General features: G+C 39.9%; 1 protein-coding gene, 1 long non-coding RNA gene and 1 other non-coding gene across 10 annotated transcripts in view; all 3 read right to left on the bottom strand.

Moving 5' to 3' along the window:
- RBMS3 (RNA binding motif single stranded interacting protein 3) overlaps positions 1-18,381 on the bottom strand; it is a 1,319,689-nt gene that overhangs the window by 1,243,093 nt on the left and 58,215 nt on the right. The window lies entirely within an intron of this gene.
- Positions 1-18,381, bottom strand: part of LOC128777339 (uncharacterized) — a 160,102-nt gene that overhangs the window by 85,145 nt on the left and 56,576 nt on the right. The gene's annotated exons all lie outside the window — the stretch shown is intronic.
- On the bottom strand, positions 1,661-1,745 carry TRNAQ-UUG (transfer RNA glutamine (anticodon UUG)). The gene has a single exon. It is a non-coding gene; the product is annotated as a tRNA-Gln (tRNA).

Raw genomic sequence — 18,381 nt, 5'->3', positions numbered from 1 at the left:
AGATGGGAGGTAAAAGAAGGCAAAGTGATGAAGAGTCGGCTCTGATGCCTAAAGAAAGGTTAAAATTCCACATATTCATTAAAGAAATGAGAAGACTGTATAGACACAACTATGTCTTCAAAGAAATCATCCAAAGCAAGGGCATCTGGGAGCTTAGTATCCTCAGTTAACAGCCACGACGTCTACCTACCAGAGGCCAGATTTTTCCTCCAAGGGAAAAACACACTAGCGCCATATTGGGGACACAGCAGATCTGAGCGGAATGGCAGCAGAGGACTTCCTCCCGAAGGTGGACTCTAACAAGCAAAGAAGCTGTGGTTTCCTCGGTACAAGCATCCAACACCAGGTTACATAAAACCTTTAGAAGAAAGGTACAGAAGACAACTCACAATAACCCTCGTCAGTCATCTTTTTCTGGGGTGTAGAGGAGGAAGGAAATAAATGGATCCAATAACTTCTTAAACAGATGGTCAAATCACAGTCTTATATTTTTGAAGTACTAACCAGTGGCCACCTGGCATGTCAATACAGAAATCAGTGCAATTTTTAAATTTAATTCCTAAAAAAAGAAAAAAATTGCCCATTTCCTAAAAGATACAAGGAGAAACACTAGCAAGGAAAACTTGTTTCAAATGTGCCTGCATATTACCATAATTAATAAAAAACATGGGACAGGCACGGAATGGTTCCAGTATTAAAAATCGCTTCTTTGAAACCTCACCAAGCAGGATCATAGAATGAGGAACTTAAAAGACTTAACCTTTCTGCTTGACCCATGGCAGAATTAAATTATATCTTCCCCAACCTGATTTCTCCCATGAAATCTATTCTGTTTAGGATGAAGGTCAAGTACCAAGTGAGAATGATTTAGTGCTGCTCTTCAAATCCAATTCCATAATCATACTCTTGTCTCAAAATACCAGCTGGACATCGAAGATGAAAAGAAAAAAAAAGACACCAAAAAAATGCAGCCACACTCTCAAGAATATTATGAAGCTGGAATACAACCATTTCAAATTCTATCATCCTCAAGTACAAATAGAATTTTCATTCATCAAATACTAAGCAAACAGGGAGCCCATTGCTGGCTCCACTGGTTTTCAGCATCTCACCTTTTCACAGAGCAGCACACTTCCCATTGCGATCTCCCCTTTCTCAAAAGAACTTGACTTCTTTTGAAAAACTGCAGTGCTTACATTAAATTCTTTTCTTTCCTTTTCTGCCCATGCATAATAGTCACTTGACTCCAGAGAAAGTAAAAATGGGCAATCCATGGGTATAACCGCAAATACTTCAAAAACAGGCAGGACCAAAATAGCACAGAAACTGTTTGGTCCATAATACAAACCCAAAAGCATCTTGGACTGGGAAGAGAAATAGTCTTTATTGATTGTTACCTGTGCAATGATGAACCATCCGACGTTTTGAGACGGAAGATGTCATTTCAGTAGATACCCTAAAGCAAAGCTAGAGCTAGGCAAAAAGACTGTGCATTAACGGCATTTTCTCCCCCAGTTCTCACTTCTTTTTTATTTATTTATTTTTTTTACGTTTATTTATTTTTGAGACAGAGAGAGACAGAGCATGAACAGGGGAGGGTCAGAGAGAGAGGGACACACAGAATCTGAAACAGGCTCCAGGCTCTGAGCTGTCAGCACAGAGCCCGATGTGGGGCTCGAACCCACGGACCACGAGATCATGACCTGAGCCAAAGTCAGTCGCCCAACCAACTGAGCCACCCAGGCACCGCCCCCCCCCTCCCCCGTTCTCACTTCTAAAGCACTTCAGAGAAATGCCATAAATTAAAATTATTCTTCATTGAGAATTAGGCTTTAATTACATACCCCAGTAAAGAAGAATTAACCAACATAAATTGAGTACCTACTATGCGTTCTGCTTTTTGCTACAGTCTTCACAAAGGAAGAGAGGAAGGGTTGTTCTGTGAAACAAATCTACAGTCTCATTAGATTAGACCATCAGACAACTTGGTGTCAAAAGCTAAATTACAGGGCAAAGCATCAAAATTTAAGTGGTCATCGGGTAGCATATTACATAAGAGTTGTTTGATCAGGAAGTAGTATGAGTTCAAAGGAACAGGATGCCACCATGAACCTGGCAGACTGAAGTGGGCCTTGAAATAAGGTTGAAAGTTCTGGCACCTACAGAGGAAAAGAAAGAACAAAAGAGTTGGAAACAAAGTCACATGAACAGAGCCCAAAGGCAGAAAGGCCCAAATCCTATATGGGAGGTAACAGTAAAGTGCACATGGCTGGGTATGCTCTTTTGAAGGCAGTTTCAAATTGCTGAGGTCTAAGTTCAGGACTTTTTATATATTACGTAGTACATATTTGTGAGACTGTCTGCCTAATACTCTTCCTCTCATTCCCATACCAACAGAGAAGTCTGCCCACCCCTTTCAACCAGAGTGGTTTTTTTCACCCTCTAGAATTTACAACCTTAACCATTTTTAAGCGTACAATTCAGTGGTATTAAATACATTCCTGTTGTTGAACAAACATTACCACCAGATCCCTTTTCATCTTGCAAATGTGAAACTCCATACCCTTGAAACAATAACTCCCCATGGCCCCACTGCCCCAGCCTCTGTTAACTACCATTCTACTCTGTTACTAGGAGTCCAACTTTCTGTTTGTTTGTTTTTTAAGGTTCCACACACAAGTGAGATCAATGCAGTATTTATCTTTCTGTGTCTGGTTCATTTCATGTGGTTTAATGTCCTCCGTGCTCATCCATGTTGTCACAAATGGCAGGACTTCCTTCCTTTACTAGGATGAATAATATTCCATTATATATATAATAATTATACATTTTTAATTTATAATCATATATCTGTATATATTCCACCATATATATATATAAAATATCCATATTTATACACACATAAAGACCACATTTTCTTGACCCATAGATGGACATTTAGGTTGTTTCCTTGGCTATTGTGGATAATGCTGTAATGGACTTGGGGATACAGATATTTCTTTGAGGCACTGATTTTATTTCCTTTGCATATATACCCAGAAGTGGGACTGCTAAATCGTATGTTTGCTCTCTTTTTAATTTTTTAAGGAACCTCCATACCGTTTTCCATAACAGTTGTATCAACTTATATTCCCACCAACACTGTACAAGGGTTCCCTTTTCTCCACATTCTGACCCACATTTGTGATCTTTCGACTTTGTGATGATGACCATGCTAACAGGTATAAAGTGGTACCTCATTGTGATTTTGATTTGCATTTCCCTGATAATTAGTGACATCGAGCATCTTTTCATATACCTGTTGGCCATTTGTATGTCTTCTGCGGAAAAAGAATTTTGGATTCTTTGCCTATTTTTTAAGTTATTTGATTTTCTCCTATTTAGTTGTAAAATTCCTTACATATTTTGGATACTAACATTTTATTGAATATACAGTTTACAAATATTTTCTTTCATTCCATAGATCACCTTTTAATTTTAATTGTTTCCTTTGCTGTGCAGAAACTTTTTAGTTTGATGTATACCCACTTGTCTATTTTTCCTTCTGTTGCCTATGCCTTTAGGTGTCAAATCCTAAAATGCATTGCCAAGACCAATGTCAGGGAGCTTTCCCCCTAGGTTTTCTTCCAGAAGTTTTATAGTTTCAGATCTTACATTTAAGTATTTAATTCCTTTCGAGTTGATTTTTGTGTATGGTGTAGGATAAAGATCCAATTTCATTCATTTGCATGTGGACATGTTTTCCAATACCATTTATTGAAGAGGCTATCCTTTTACTACTGTGTATTCTTGGCACCTTTGTTGAAAATTAGTTGACTGCATATGCATGTGCTTATTTCTGGGTTCTTGATTCTATTCCCCTGATCTATGTATCTGTTTTGATGACAGTACCATATTGTTTTGATTACAACAGCTTGTTAATATAGTTTAAAATCAGGAAGTATAAGGCCTCCAGCTTTGCTCTTTTTTTTTTTTTTTACATTTATTTATTTTTGAGGGACAAAGAGAGACACAGCACAAGTGGGGGAGGGGCAGAGAGAGAATGAGACACAGAATCCGAAGTAGGCTCCAGACTCCCAGCTGTCAGCACAGAGCCCGACGTGGGACACGAACCCACAAACTGTGAGATCGTGACTTAAGTCAAAGTTGGATACTTAGCTGTCTGAGCCACCCAGGTGCCCCTGTTCTTCTTGATCAAGAATGCTTTAGCTATTTGGGGTCCTAAGTGGTTCTCTATAAATTCTAAGATTTTTTTTTTCTATTTCTGTAAAAAATGTCAATTGGAGTTCTGACAGAGATTGAGTTGAATCTGTAGATCACTTGCATAGTAAGGACATTTAAATAATATTAATTTTTCCGAACTCTGAACATGGGACATCTGTTCATTAATTTGTGTCTTTAACTTCTTTCGTAAATATTTTATATTCAGTGTTCAGCTCTTTTACCTCCTTTGTTAAATTTATTTCTAAATATTTTATTCTTTTGATGCTATTGTAAATAGTGTTTTGTAAGTACTTTTTCAGATAGCTTATTGTTAGTGTATAGAAATGCAACAGATTTCTGTATGCTGATTTTGTATCCTGCAATTTTACTCAATTAATTTATCAGTTTTAACAGCTTTTTTGAGGAGTCTTTGAGGTTTTCTATATATAAAATCATGATATCTACAAATAGTGATAAGTTTACTTCTTCCTTTTTGATTTGGATGCCTTCTATTTCTTTTTCTTGCCTAATTGCTCTGGCTAAAACTTTCCCATACTATGTTGAATAGAAGTGGCAAGACAAATACCCTTGTCTTATTCCTGATCTCAGAGGAAAAGCTTTCAGCTTTTCACTACTAAGTACAATGTTAGCTGTGGGCTTGCCATATATGGCTTTTATTATATTGAGGTACATCCTTTCTATACCCAATTTGTTGACAGTTTTTATCATGAGATGATGTGGAATGTTGTCAAATACTTTTTCTGCACCTGAGATGATTATTTTTATCCTTCATGCTGTGAATGTGATACATCACATTTATTGATTTGTGTATGCTGAACTATCCTTGCATCCCTGGGATAAACCCCACTTGATCCTGGCGTATGATCTTTTTAATGTGCTGTTGAGCAGACAATGTTGACTGGCTAAAATAATGGCCATTCCTAACCCCTACCCAATTGTTGCTTCTCACAATGGAGACTAATAAGCTAGTTGCTCATTTCCCAAGACTCCCTCACAGGTAGAGATCTTCACCTGGCTCCATGTTGGCTTATGAGTCATAAAAGGGAGTCTGGTGTGGACTTCTGAAAAAAGTAGATAAAACAGAATGAGAGAAGAATAAATGCTGGTAACATGCAACCTTTTCTATTCTTGCTTTTAATGGACACAAGGTATTCAGATGTCAGGCAGCCATATAATGAAGAAATGACAAGCAGGAATATGAAAAGCCTAAATAGAGAAGACAGAGAAAAAAGGAGAATGCTACAAGGTTCTTAATGATATTATTGAAATAAAGGTTCAACTCTAACTCCAGATTTTTTGTTGTAATAGTAAATAAGTGCTAAGCCAATGCTAATTCACACCGTTTTGTTACCTGCAGCCAAAAGCATTCCTATCTGACTTACCTGCCCTCACCTTCCATGACCCCAAGTCTACAGGGCTGCCTCAGGAGAAGCCACATTCTCCAGGACTGTACTCTCAGACTACAGTCACCTGCTCTAAATATGAGGACCTGACTCAGCACCTTCCTGGGATTCTTGGAATCTCATCTGAGGCAGAAAGTCAGCCCTCTCACATGGCTACAGTTATATAAAACGCTAAACCTGGGTCATCAGCAGCAATAGTTTTTGCACTGAATAGAAATCCTGTCTATAATGATAAAGGCAAGAGTAAGCATGCACAGCGAGGCATGAAGGGAACATGCACGAAAACCCTGGTAAGGTTCAATTCCCTGGTGCCAGCTGTTCCAGAGCCCAGCTGGCACGTGCGCCCTTTCCACAGGTGACACAATCATTCTTTGAATCCCAATAAATCTGCCTTTTTGCCCAAACTAGTTTCGAGTTTGGTTTCCTTAATTTAAAACTCCCAAAATGTAACCTATATGTACGTATACCACCCAAAAGGACTTTCCTATGATTTTTCCATTAAACTAATATGACAAACAAACAGGAATCTTCCAAAAGGTCAAAGAATAACAAAAGGGTACAGTTCATCTTTTCTCCTAAATCAGGCTGAGAAATGCTACTATTATCCTAGGTTCAAATAACCCAGCTCTATCATTGAACAGTTCTGCCACTTTGGATAAGGTATTTACCCTTTCTGGGCCTCGGATTACTTATGCATAAATTAAGAATGGCAACGGTAGCTAACTCACAGTGTTTCTATGAATTCACGAGTCAATAAATACAAAGAACTTAAACAATGTGAGGTACTATGGGTTCAATAAATGCAAGCTAATATTCTCAGGCCTACATCAAAAAATCTTGAAAATAATGAGACACCAGATCCATGAAAAACTGTAAGTGAACTTTCGGCTGTGGGCCCAGAATATTAATCTTTTAAGCATCTACTGTGTACACAGCACTTCACAGTGCTTAGAATATTGCCCAGTATTAAGGCTTGAACCTATTCAGTAGCTTATCACTATAATCACTCTGGAGGCAAAAAGACTAAAGATTAGGGAAAGCTAAACAATATGTCCACTATGGCATAGCTAGAGCTTGAACCCAAGGTTATATGAATTGTAAGATCAACTTTTTCCTGACATCATACAGCCACAGGAATAAAATACATTCGGTATGTTGGTTCTGAATAGTGGAGCAGAACAATTATAATGGCTTCATATGTGACACAGAGTTAGGGACTAAAATGAGGGTTTTAGGGCAAAACTTCAGGGTAGAAAAAGTGCCCCTTGAAAAATCTCCTAATTCGTCTTTAAATCTCCACCCTGTGTCCTTGAAAGCACAAAAGCCAAGAACTGATTCTCATAATTTTTCTCTGCATTTTTTTTTAAGTCTTTGAGAAAGGGAGTACATGGAACTCCATGGGGCAAAGGGAAATCTTTTGTAAGCTCTTTTTCTTTCCAATAGTTGATTTTGTACAAATAGAATATGTGGTGCGACTCTGCAGTGGCCGCTACCCAGGAAAGCATCATCTTGAGGAACTCTGAATATGATCTCTTAACTTCTCTTCCACCTCCAAGAAGCATTAAACAGCTGACTCAACGTCAGGAACATAAAAAAAAGAAACGCACAAATATTCAAATATCTTTGTTTCTACAAAGGATGTCAATAATTATTTGCTTTCTTATCCTATGGATAGGAACCACCTTCAAACACCTTTATATTAGAGTAAATTTCAAGATGCCAACGAAATGTGGTACATTGAACACATGTTTATTACCAGCCTGAGTCAAAACCACAGAACTCTTAACAGGAGGAAAAAAATGTAATGCAAAAAAGACAATGAAGAGGAGAAAACAACACTTAAATCTTGAGAACTGGAGAGCAGATGAAACCAGTCCCAGAAGAAGTATCAGCAGTGGGGGAAATCCTGTCTCTTCGGAGAATTTGTACTGCTGGCCCCCAAAGGACCCAGGATTGAAGGGCAACAGATGCCCACGAAAGATGCAGGTGAAGCAGAGAAGAATGGCTGAAAGTCAAAAAATCACTCACTCAATCCCCCAAGCCCCTAGACCACCTCGACCACTCCTCCTCTACACTGTCACCCTGTCTCACCCAGGGATCACCTTGAGCAGGAATGACAATGGCTCCAAGCCCACACGCTCCCTCCAGGGCCCACACAAGTTCCCAGGATTCTCTTCTGCAGTCTCTGCCCCCATTCAACTCTGAGTCTATCTTTCCATATAACTGATCTCGAATTTCTCTCAGCAATGTTCCCAACACAGTAAACACTCCTTCAATATCCTGTACAAGCAGCTAGTCCTCAGACATTCAGTTCGGTCTTACAACTCAACTGGAAATTTACCTTTTATTACATGGCACCTTGGACGAGAAAGAATTTAGTATCTTATTGCACTTATGTAATCAAATCTTATGAAACTAAAGATTGGTTCTTAAACACTTTATATAATAATTTAGTGGGGCTCAGAGGAAGAGCAGAGTCCCTATTTTCCAAGGGAGAACATCAATAGATAATATCGAAAACTATAAAACAAATCAAGAAGCGGCTGTATAACCTTGCTTTTTGAAAACATGGAGGTAAAACTCAGGAAAAATACCCCTAAAAGCTGGACTGGTTGACTCTGGGGAGTGGGAACTGAAATAAGAAGAGGGGAAGAACGTCTACTGACAGTTATTGTGAATCTTGTGGCACTGTATATTTTTTTAATTATTTATATGTAAGCTTGAAAGTATAAAAATCAAACAAAAATTTTAAAAAACACACAGGCAGGAATCTGTTCCCCTTCTCAGTTGTCGGCTCCATATCCGATTTTACCTCAATAGCCTCTCCTCCCTAGAAATGTTCAATGACCACGTGACGTGGCCCAGTCTAGTCAGGGTGTCAAAATGATTAACTACAATGCACACTTTAAACAAGTCTGAGAAAATCCATATTTAAATACTATAAACTAGGAGATGACACATCAGTCTATAAAATCTCTCCCAAATGGATTCTTTCACACACAGATCCTCTAATGTATCTAAAATGATTCAATTGATTTTTAAATGTGATTTACATATAGCTTAACAGCAATATATTCATTGAACCCAGAAAACCGGGGCTGTATTCAATCTGCAATTTCCACACTATCACACAGAGGATGACACAATTATGTGAGATTACTACCTTAAGAAAACTTGAAACTCCGCCGGGTATATTTCAATCAAAATATCTACTTTTCAATTTTTTTTTTAAATGAAGCTATCAATCCATTATGAAATCGCTTAAAGCTTATGAGTTAAAATGAGTACTTTGTGAATGATTTTCTCATGTTTAGAGTAGCTCTAAGATGCAGATTCACAAGTATTATTAGAAGTGTGATCAACCCCACTGAGAATGGCTGTGAATACATGGCTTTAGTAAAGCAAGCTGTTAAAACGTAGCATTCACTGTCAACGTGTAGCTATCTGTTTTCCCTCCTATCTACAAAGACGCTTCTCAGATAATGCTTTGTTTGATAACTTCCACAGCGTATACATTCGGAGTCGTTCGAAACATTCAAATTTGTTTTCCATTAAATCATAGTCACTTTGGCCTCCTGTATTTGACACATCATAAGGTCTCAAATTACATCTTTTTCCCCTGTTAAGGGACACGTCTAGAAGTTCTTTACATGCACTCACGAGATTTCCCATGTGTATTTTCATAGATTCATGGAGATGGAGAAAACGATTGAAAGCTTTGGGCACATTTAGATTCTGGACACCAAATTTCTACCATGAACCTGGCCTAAAATACACTCCTCCACAGAGGCTAGTCTACAGAAAGCTCTCAAAATGGTGTCTTAAAAATAGCATTCTTTCCATACTTTTAAAGGTGAACTGTGTGACATGTAATCCAGTTTTCAGAAAAATTATTTCCAGCCTCAGTGACTGGATTAATTGGAGTGGCTAAAATACAATTTTTCAGATAATGCCGGTATGCATTAGAACGACGCCACATCGTTGTTGCCATTACATTGACGGCTCTCTTCAGATATGTTACCGTTTTAAATCATCTGCACACCAGTTAATGCTTGAAATTAAAAACAGACATATTTTTAAGCCTTTTTTTTTTGGTTACCCAACACGTGTTTAGGACTGCACATTATATTTGTCTTTTTTTCCTTGGAAAGCTTTATGCAAGTGTACTAGAGTATACCCTGCCGTAAGTGCAGGCTTTTAAAATCAATCTCCTACACGGTGATGAAAATGAATACATCAATAATGAATTATACATCGTCAACACTGAAACCAGGCAATGGTTCCAAATTTCCATGATAAACTAGAAGGCACAGTGGCCACAAATGATCTCATGTGAGCTAAAAGAAAATATCAAAATCTCGTATTATCTCCCCTACCTGAGACAGCAGTGCAGTGTAACCAGTATTCGAGGAAACGCTGACGTCTCTCAGGTTTGAGGTCCTGGTGAGAAATCAGCACAGAAGAGTCTCAAGAAGGATAGGAAAGCCTGCTTGGAATGAAGTCATCCCTCCTATCAACAGCACTGGAGGCCACGGCACTCCTTGGGCAGAGGACACCGAACAGACAGAATTATCGAAACTGTAGGCAAAGAGCTGAGAAGAAAGTTCACTGTGTCAGGACGACATGGCTGGCCCATCCCACAGGCCACGAGCCCAGGGACAGCTCTGCAGCCCCCTTTTCACATGGGAGGCCTCCTCCCCCTGAAGCAGGAGCACCTACGAAATTTCAAGGGGCAATAAAGGCAAGGACAACCCAATGTCAGGAAAGGTAATAATAGAATCCCATTGCTGATAAACCCAGTAACAGAAATTACAGGATAACACAGACTCCCAAAAGGCATCTGATCAAATCCAGCTTCCATTCCTTGTTAAAACATGTTTTAAGACATTCAAACAGCAGATACTTCTGAAATACAAGATCAGTAATGATGAAAGAGCAGAAAACTCGCATTGGAAGAAAGATAAAAAATCAAGGATGAATAGAAGGTTTTAGCCAACTCAGAAGAAGACGACGAAGTAAGTGGCAAACATCTTTGCAGAGGTTGTTTGGCAACATGTATCAAAAGCCTTAAAAAAAACCACCCAGCCTTTTTTTTTTTAAGTTTCAAAAGACATAGCTGTGTTATTTGTATCAGTGTAGCAAGAGCAGTCATTAATCATACAGGCTATTTTATCTTATTTTGAGTATAGGTGACACACAGTGTACCTTAGTTTCAGGTATACAACATAGTGATTTGACAACTTTTACACCCTTACATTTATTGTAGCATTATTTACAATAGCCAAGATACAGAAGCACCCCAAGTGCCCATCAACAGACAAATGGATAAGCTAGATGTGGTGCAATGAAATATTATACAGCCACTAAAAGGATGACACTGTGCAATCTGAGTCAACATTCGCAACCTCTTAACCATCGATTCCACGCATAGGACTTCACCTCTGAGATAAGCAACCAAATGTGAACAAATATGCCGGGACATATCTCAGTGAGAAAGGTAAAACAAATAAAAACACAGATCAAAAACAGTTGGTAAAGAAACAGATTTGTATTTATGTGTGTATGTATGTGCACGTACGCTGTGTTCCAGTTATCTGTGAAAATACTATACAGTTATTAAAAATGCTACCCAAGGGGCACCTGGGTGGCTCATGGTTGAGCATCCAACTCTTGGTTTCGGCTCAGGTCATGATCTCACAGTTCATGGGATCGAGCCCCACATCAGATTCTGTGCTAACAGCAAGGAGCCTGCTTGGGAGTCTCTCTCCCTCTCTCTATCTGCCCCTCGCCTACTCTCACACACACACACACACACACTCTCTCTCTCTCTCAAAATAAGGTAAACATTTAAAAAATGCTACTCAAACTACATAAAACACCCATGTCCATTTACACACAGACATATATAGAACAATGTGCCTAAAATTTTAACAGTAAATGGTAAAAAAAAAAATTATAGGCAGTTTCTAATTACTTATATGTTATTTCCCATCTTTATGTAAGTATTTTCCAAACTCTATCTGAAAGATACAAAGATGTATCCCTTGTGAATTCTGAAGAAACACTAAACATCAAGTGTTTTTAACATGTCACAGCGACGGTTTGTGCCAAGCCAGGGGTCTCTGTTCAGCAGGAGACAGTCTGGTAAAGTCAATGATAAGGCTTCCTCCTCTAAGTGATACCAACTGAAACTGAGACAAAGACAAGAAGGTTCTGAGGACTCTATGCTTGGACGTTCTTGGTAGCCCAAGGGAGGAATAATAGGAACATACACAAATACAAGAGAATGACTAGGTAAGCACATTACCAGAAGAGACCGACCTAGTCAGATGCCTGTTAAAAGATGTGGCTGTCACTCCAGCTTCAACAACTCCCCAAAAAACAGTGTGAGGGATGGCCTGAGAGGCCACGCTGAGGCTTATTGCACTGACCAGCTGCTATTCTGAAGGTGCCAAACCCACTCAGCAGGAACAAGGGCTGCGAAGGACAAGGTCACCAGTGGTGTGTAGGCGGTGCAGAGCAGTGTGGGAGTCTTCGTGGATTCGTTCATCTGGATGCAGGCCTTGGGAGAATTTCAACCAGAAACAAAGTACGGGAGGCTCTGAAGAGAGATGCGGTGGGGTGTGTCCAGATGAATTCCCAATGATCGGAAAGCAAAAGCAAGGAAGCCCATGCCAAAGTGCACCACGAGCACACTGTGGGCCAGAATGCTGCAGATTATAGGCATTACCTACTGGAAGAAGAGGATGCTTCCAGGAAACAAATCTCTCAGTGTGTAGGAAACAAGGTTACTCTAGCCCTGGTGGAGATGTGCAAGAAAGTTCATGTTAGTGGAGAAGACAGTAGTATAGTGTGAGAAGAAACCTAAGAAAGAGGTTTATTTTTTTTCAATCTGAAATGTATCGTCAAATTGGTTTCCATAAAACACCCAGTGCTCATCCCAACAGGTGCCCTCCTCAATGCCCATCATCCACCCTTCCCTCCCTCCCACCCCCCATCCACCCTCAGTTTATTCTCAGTTTTGAAGAGTCTCCTATGGCTTGCCTCCCTCCCCTCTAACTTTTCTTTCCCCTTCCCCTCCCCCATGATCTTCTGTCAAGTTTCTCAGGATCCACATAAGAGTGAAAACATATGGTATCTGTCTTTCTCCGTATGACTTATTTCACTTAACATAACACTCTCTCCAGTTCCATTCACATTGCTACAAAGGCCCTATTTCATTCTTTCTCATTGCCACGTAGTATTCCATTGTATAAACCACAATTTCTTCACCCATTCATCAGTTGATGGACATTTAGGCTCTTTCCATAATGAGGCTATTGTTGAAAGTGCTACTATAAACATTAAAGCCATTTATGAAAAGCCCACAGCTAATATCATCCTCAATGGGAAAAAAACGGAGAGCTTTCTCCCTGAGATCAGGAACACGACAGGGATGTCCACTCTCACCGCTGTTGTTTAACATAGTGTTGGAAGTTCTAGCATCAGAAATCAGACAACAAAAGGAAATCAAAGGCATCAAAATAGGCAAAGATGAAGTCAAGGTTTCACTTTTTGCAGATGACATGATATTATACATGAAAAACCTGATAGACTCTACCAAAAGTCTGCTAGAACTAATACATGAATTCAGCAAAGTCGCAGGATATAAAAATAATGTACAGAAACCAGTTGCATTCTTATACACTGATAATGAAGCAACAGAAAGACAAAGAAACATCCCATTCACAATTGCACCAAGAATCATCGAATACCTAGGAATAAACCTAACCAAAGATGTAAAAGATCTGCATGCTACAGACAGCTTATGAAGGAAATTGAAGAAGACACAAAGAAATGGAAAAACATTCCGTGCTCATGGATTGGAAGAAAGAGGTTCAAACAAGCGGTAGAAACAGTCCCCGCATATCTCTTGCCTGGAAAATAGGTTACATTGTTCAGAAAGGCTCCTCAGAATTTTCTGAAGATTTTAAGTATTAAGACAAATTTATTGACTCAGGAAAAACGTATATACTTTAAAACTTCTTAAGTCTACTTCATCACTTCTTCAGGAGTTCTAAGAATAGAGTTCTTAGAATAAAATTCAAACTCTTTAGATTAAAAAATGGGGCAAAGAGGCTAATATGCTTTCAAACAAATAAGTTATATGTTAAAGTCATTTTTTAAAAATGAAATGACCATTTTTGCACGTTTACATACAATTATCGAAAGCAAGTAACCCACCACTTGCATAAGCCAGCTACACTTTTTCTACATATTCTTCCATCTGTTAAACATTAAGGTCCTGATATATATGCATCTAGTATCAGAGTTTTCTTCTGTATAGTGATCCAGGGCAGGGTTTTCAACCTTGCCACATTGACATTTGGGCTGGCGAAGTCTTTGTTGGAGAAGACTGTCCTTCTCATTATATGATGTGGAGTAGCAAGCCTGGTCCCCACCCACTAGGTTCCCTTAGCACTCTCCATGCTGCCAGCTGTGACCAGCAAAAAGGCCCCCATTCCCGTATGGAGAACAACATACCTACTGGTATACTGACCACTTAACGGGATAGTCGTAAGTACGGATACTGCTACCAGTGGGACTTTATAAACCTCAGTGACTTGCTTGGAAGTGGATTAAAAGATAATAACAATATGCTTTTTAGTTGTCTACTGTGATTCAACCTAGCTTGAGGAAATTTAAAATCTACCAGAGGGCGTGTTGAAGGGTGAATCTTTTATCATAAAAATAAGACCTTCTCAGAAATTTTACAGAATGTTTGTCATTCTTTTGTGTGCCCATGGTTGGCAAGACAAGTAGGAATAGGCTAGAAGCGGAAGCATAAAATCCTGTTGCCAACACAAACTACTCCATAATTAGCAGATTCAGATTATGTTAAAATGAGCATATGTATATATCATCAATGGATTCACTATTATATGCATAAAAAAATGTTCTTGGGGAAACCATTCATCAAGTATGAATAAAGGGAATGCTACCACAATTGCTTAAAGTAACTATGGAAATGTGTTTAAATCTTTTTTTTTGGGGGGGGGGCGCCTAGAGAGAAGGAGAGAGAATCTCAAGCAGCCTCCGTGCCCAGCACAGAGCTCAATGCAGGGCTTGATCTTACAACCCTGACATCATGACCTGAGCTGAAATCAAGAGTTGGATGCTCAACCAACTGAGCCACCCAGGCACCCTGGAAATGTACTTAAATCTTGGTTCTCTGCTCTAATCTCTACCCGGATCTCTTTTTTAAAATCTCTGTTTTCTCAGCTTAGCATGAAGTTACGCACTTTAAACACCAAGCACCTTTTGAGATTTCTTCCTATAAGAATGACCCTTGTATCATAAGGACACTGAGAATTAGGATACATTGATGTAGCAAGGTTGGGCTAGAACAGATAGAAAAATGAGAAAGTGCGAAGCTGTACTATAAAAATGTTATTCCTTTAAAAATCAAATTTTTTGATTGGGGGTGCCTGGATGGTTCAGTTGGTTAAGCACTGACTTCGGCTCAGGTCACGATCTCGAAGTTCAGGAGTTCGAGCCCTGCATTGGGTTCTGTGCTGACAGCTCGGAGCCTGGAGCCTGGAGCCTGCTTTGGATTCTGTGTCTCCCTCTCTCTCTGCCCCTCCTGCACTCGCACCCTGTCTCTCTCTTGCTCAAAAATAAAACCAAACATAAAAAAAAAAAGTTTGAACAAATCAAATTCACTTGTTTTTTTAATACTCTAAGCATCCAATTTTTGCCTATCTAGGAACATTCAGCTTAGACAATTTATTATAATATTATTATTTACTACTTTAAATATTACTTACCCAGAAAAACTTTTAGTTTCCCTAATATTTTAGTGGCTTGACTTGTTTCTTTCCCTCTTCCTAAACCCTGAATTCTTACCTTCAACCCTATACTCTTTATATCCACATTCTTCTCTCTCAGAAAACTTAGAGACACTGACAGTAAAAGTATTAATCAAATAAGAAGTTTTTACACAGTCCTTCCCAAGAGCTGGGCTCTGGACCAGGAGCTGTGATGTAGGAGATAGGTAAAGAACAAGATTCTGCCCCTCTATGCCACCCGAGAATATAGGGTAGATACAGTCAAGAAATGGTGAATAGGACTACAGGTGCCACCTTGGAAAAGCCCTCCTGACTTCTCCAGGCAGAGCCAGCCACTACCCCTCCGCTGAGCACTAACACTCCAATGATCAGGCAGCTCGGCACAACATGGGGTTAGGACTACGGGCTCAGAGCCACAGTGCCTGAACTAAGCTTCACTCCACTGCTATGTGAGAGGCTTTGGGCACAGAACTGTACATAGGGCCCACCTCTCTCCCAGTCTACACCTGTGTGGGCCTACCTCAGTCATAACAGCAATTGCCATGGTGCAATCTCATATGAAATGGGAACATCAGTCATACCAACACACATGGCATTACTGGAAGGTTCAAATGAACGAACGCGAGCAAAGCACTTAGAACATATCCAGCACATAGGGAACATGCAGCATTTTATTGCTGTTATGACTATGTTTTTGGTAATCATCTTTCCTCCATGAACCTGAACTTCGTGACTGCTAAGACTTTTCTCACTCACCTCTGAGTTTAGCCCTATTCTAATTCCAACACCTGGGACAGTACAGAGCACACTGCAAATGTTTAATAGATGTGTGTGTGCTGATGAATGAATAACTGTTACTGAGAGGGGATTAAGATCATAGCACAGTAAACCAGGAGGTCAGGAGGATTTGCACAAAGGAGATGGCCCATAAAACTGGGAAGACTGACATGTTTAGAAAGGAATAGGGAGAGCATGTTAATGGTGAGAAGAGGGGAACTGCAGAAGGAATGGGAAAAATGTATATAACCGGCCAGGGCCCCAGCTCTACAAAATGATGCATGTGAGGAAAACACACCCCTGCAGAGGTCCAGTGGCCTCTATTCACAGTGAAGCACAGGTGAGATTTCAGCCTCTGCTTGTCCAGGATCAGATGACTTGGGCAGTACACACTCTGCACAACCATCCAAAGCAGCCCTGAGTCGGCTCCCTTAGAGGAAGCAGAAGTGCTTCCTTCTTTTCAAGCAGGTGCCCAGGACCTGTTCTACTTGGTTAAACAACTGCCATAAGCAAATGCCCTCCTCACTTCTCTGGGAAGCTGCTTTTACCTTTCTACCTTAGGTCTCATGCTAACAAAGCACAACAGCACACCATGGGGTTTGAATCTGAAGCTCTGCTGATTATGCGGCCTTGGGTAAGTGAAATTTAACCTCTCTGTGCTTCAGTTTCCCCATCTGGAAAATGGGGATGGTGACAGTTACCTCACTGCCGCCATGAGAAGCAGGTTGAGTAATCATGTGTGAGACCCTCAGCACAGCGCCAGGTTGCAGGCAATACCTACTGAAGGCCCCAGATACCATATACCTGGCTACATGATGTCTATGTTTCCAATGTGAAGCATCTGGAAAGCTAGTTATTCAAAATGAAAATAGCTTTTTATGCCACCGTGGGTGGGGAATTGCACATTCTCATGCTTTCAATTACCTACTTTATTGAGTACAAGAATGTGGTTCTACTTTTCTAGCTAACAAAATAACTAATATTAGAACGCTTTTGAGAAGCAGAAACTAGAAGAAAGCATTTGGATTTTTTCTATGTTCGTAATTACACAGCCTCTTCTCTTATCCTTGGAAGAACCCCAGAGGGTTCTCGGCATTGTCTTCCCAATTCACAAATGGAGAAACTGAGGCTCAAAGACACAGAAGGACCAGCTGCGGCCACACACAAATAGTGGTAGAGTTGACTGTGGCCGATCAGATACTAAAGGGTCTAGAGTTTCTGCAAGGAGGGATGACCCAGAAACAGAATTCAACGTTCACAATGAATGTGTTCATCAATGAACACAAAATTAGGTACAGCACTTTGGAGGGATCCTGTGCAAGCCAGAGGCCTTTTGAAGCTTTCAACTTTATTCACTGCCAGACAGTTGCTCCTCTAGCTGAGGTTAGAATTAATTCACTGCATTCAAATGCAATGCTGACGGAGTGTGTGTGGCCCTGTACTAAGTGCTGGACTGGACTCCCATGTTTACCTCATGGTTTCCACTTCCTGACATCATAATAACAAATCTAGATATGATGGTCAGTTTTATGTGTCAGCCTGGCTGCACCACAGTACCGTTATTTAATCAAATGCCAATCCAGATATTCCTGTGAAGGTAATAGAGACATGTGGTTAACTTCTCCAATCAGTGGACTGTAAAAGAAATTAGCCTAGATAATGTGGGTAGGCCTCATCCAACCAATGGAAAGCTTTAAGAGCAAACACAGGCTTCCGAGAGATGAAATTCTCCCTCAAAACCATAACAACACGGATGGAGCTAGAGAGTATAATGCTAAGGGAAATAAGTCAGTCAGAGAATGACAGATACCATATGAGTTCATTTATATGTGAAATTTAAGAAACAAAACAGAGGAACATAGGGGGTAAAAAAGAGAGAGAGGCAAACCATACCATAAAGCCGACCCTTAACTACAGAGAACATACTGAGGATTGCTGGAGGGAAGTGGGGCGGGGGGGGGGGGGGGGGGGAGGAACGGGTTAAATAGTGATGGGTATTAAGGAGGGCACTTGTGAGGTGCACTGGGTGTTATACGTAAGTAATGAATCACTAAATCCTACATGTGAAACTAATATTACACTGTTTAACTAGCATTTAACTAAAAACTTGGAAGAAAAAAAAAATCCATAACATAGGAAACTTGCCTGAA

Source organism: Panthera pardus, unplaced genomic scaffold (assembly GCF_024362965.1).
Source record: "Panthera pardus isolate Hobbes unplaced genomic scaffold, ASM2436296v1 HiC_scaffold_16, whole genome shotgun sequence".
Taxonomy (NCBI): domain Eukaryota; kingdom Metazoa; phylum Chordata; class Mammalia; order Carnivora; family Felidae; genus Panthera; species Panthera pardus.
Note: the sequence above shows the minus strand (reverse complement) of the source record. Positions and strands in the feature narration are given on the sequence as shown.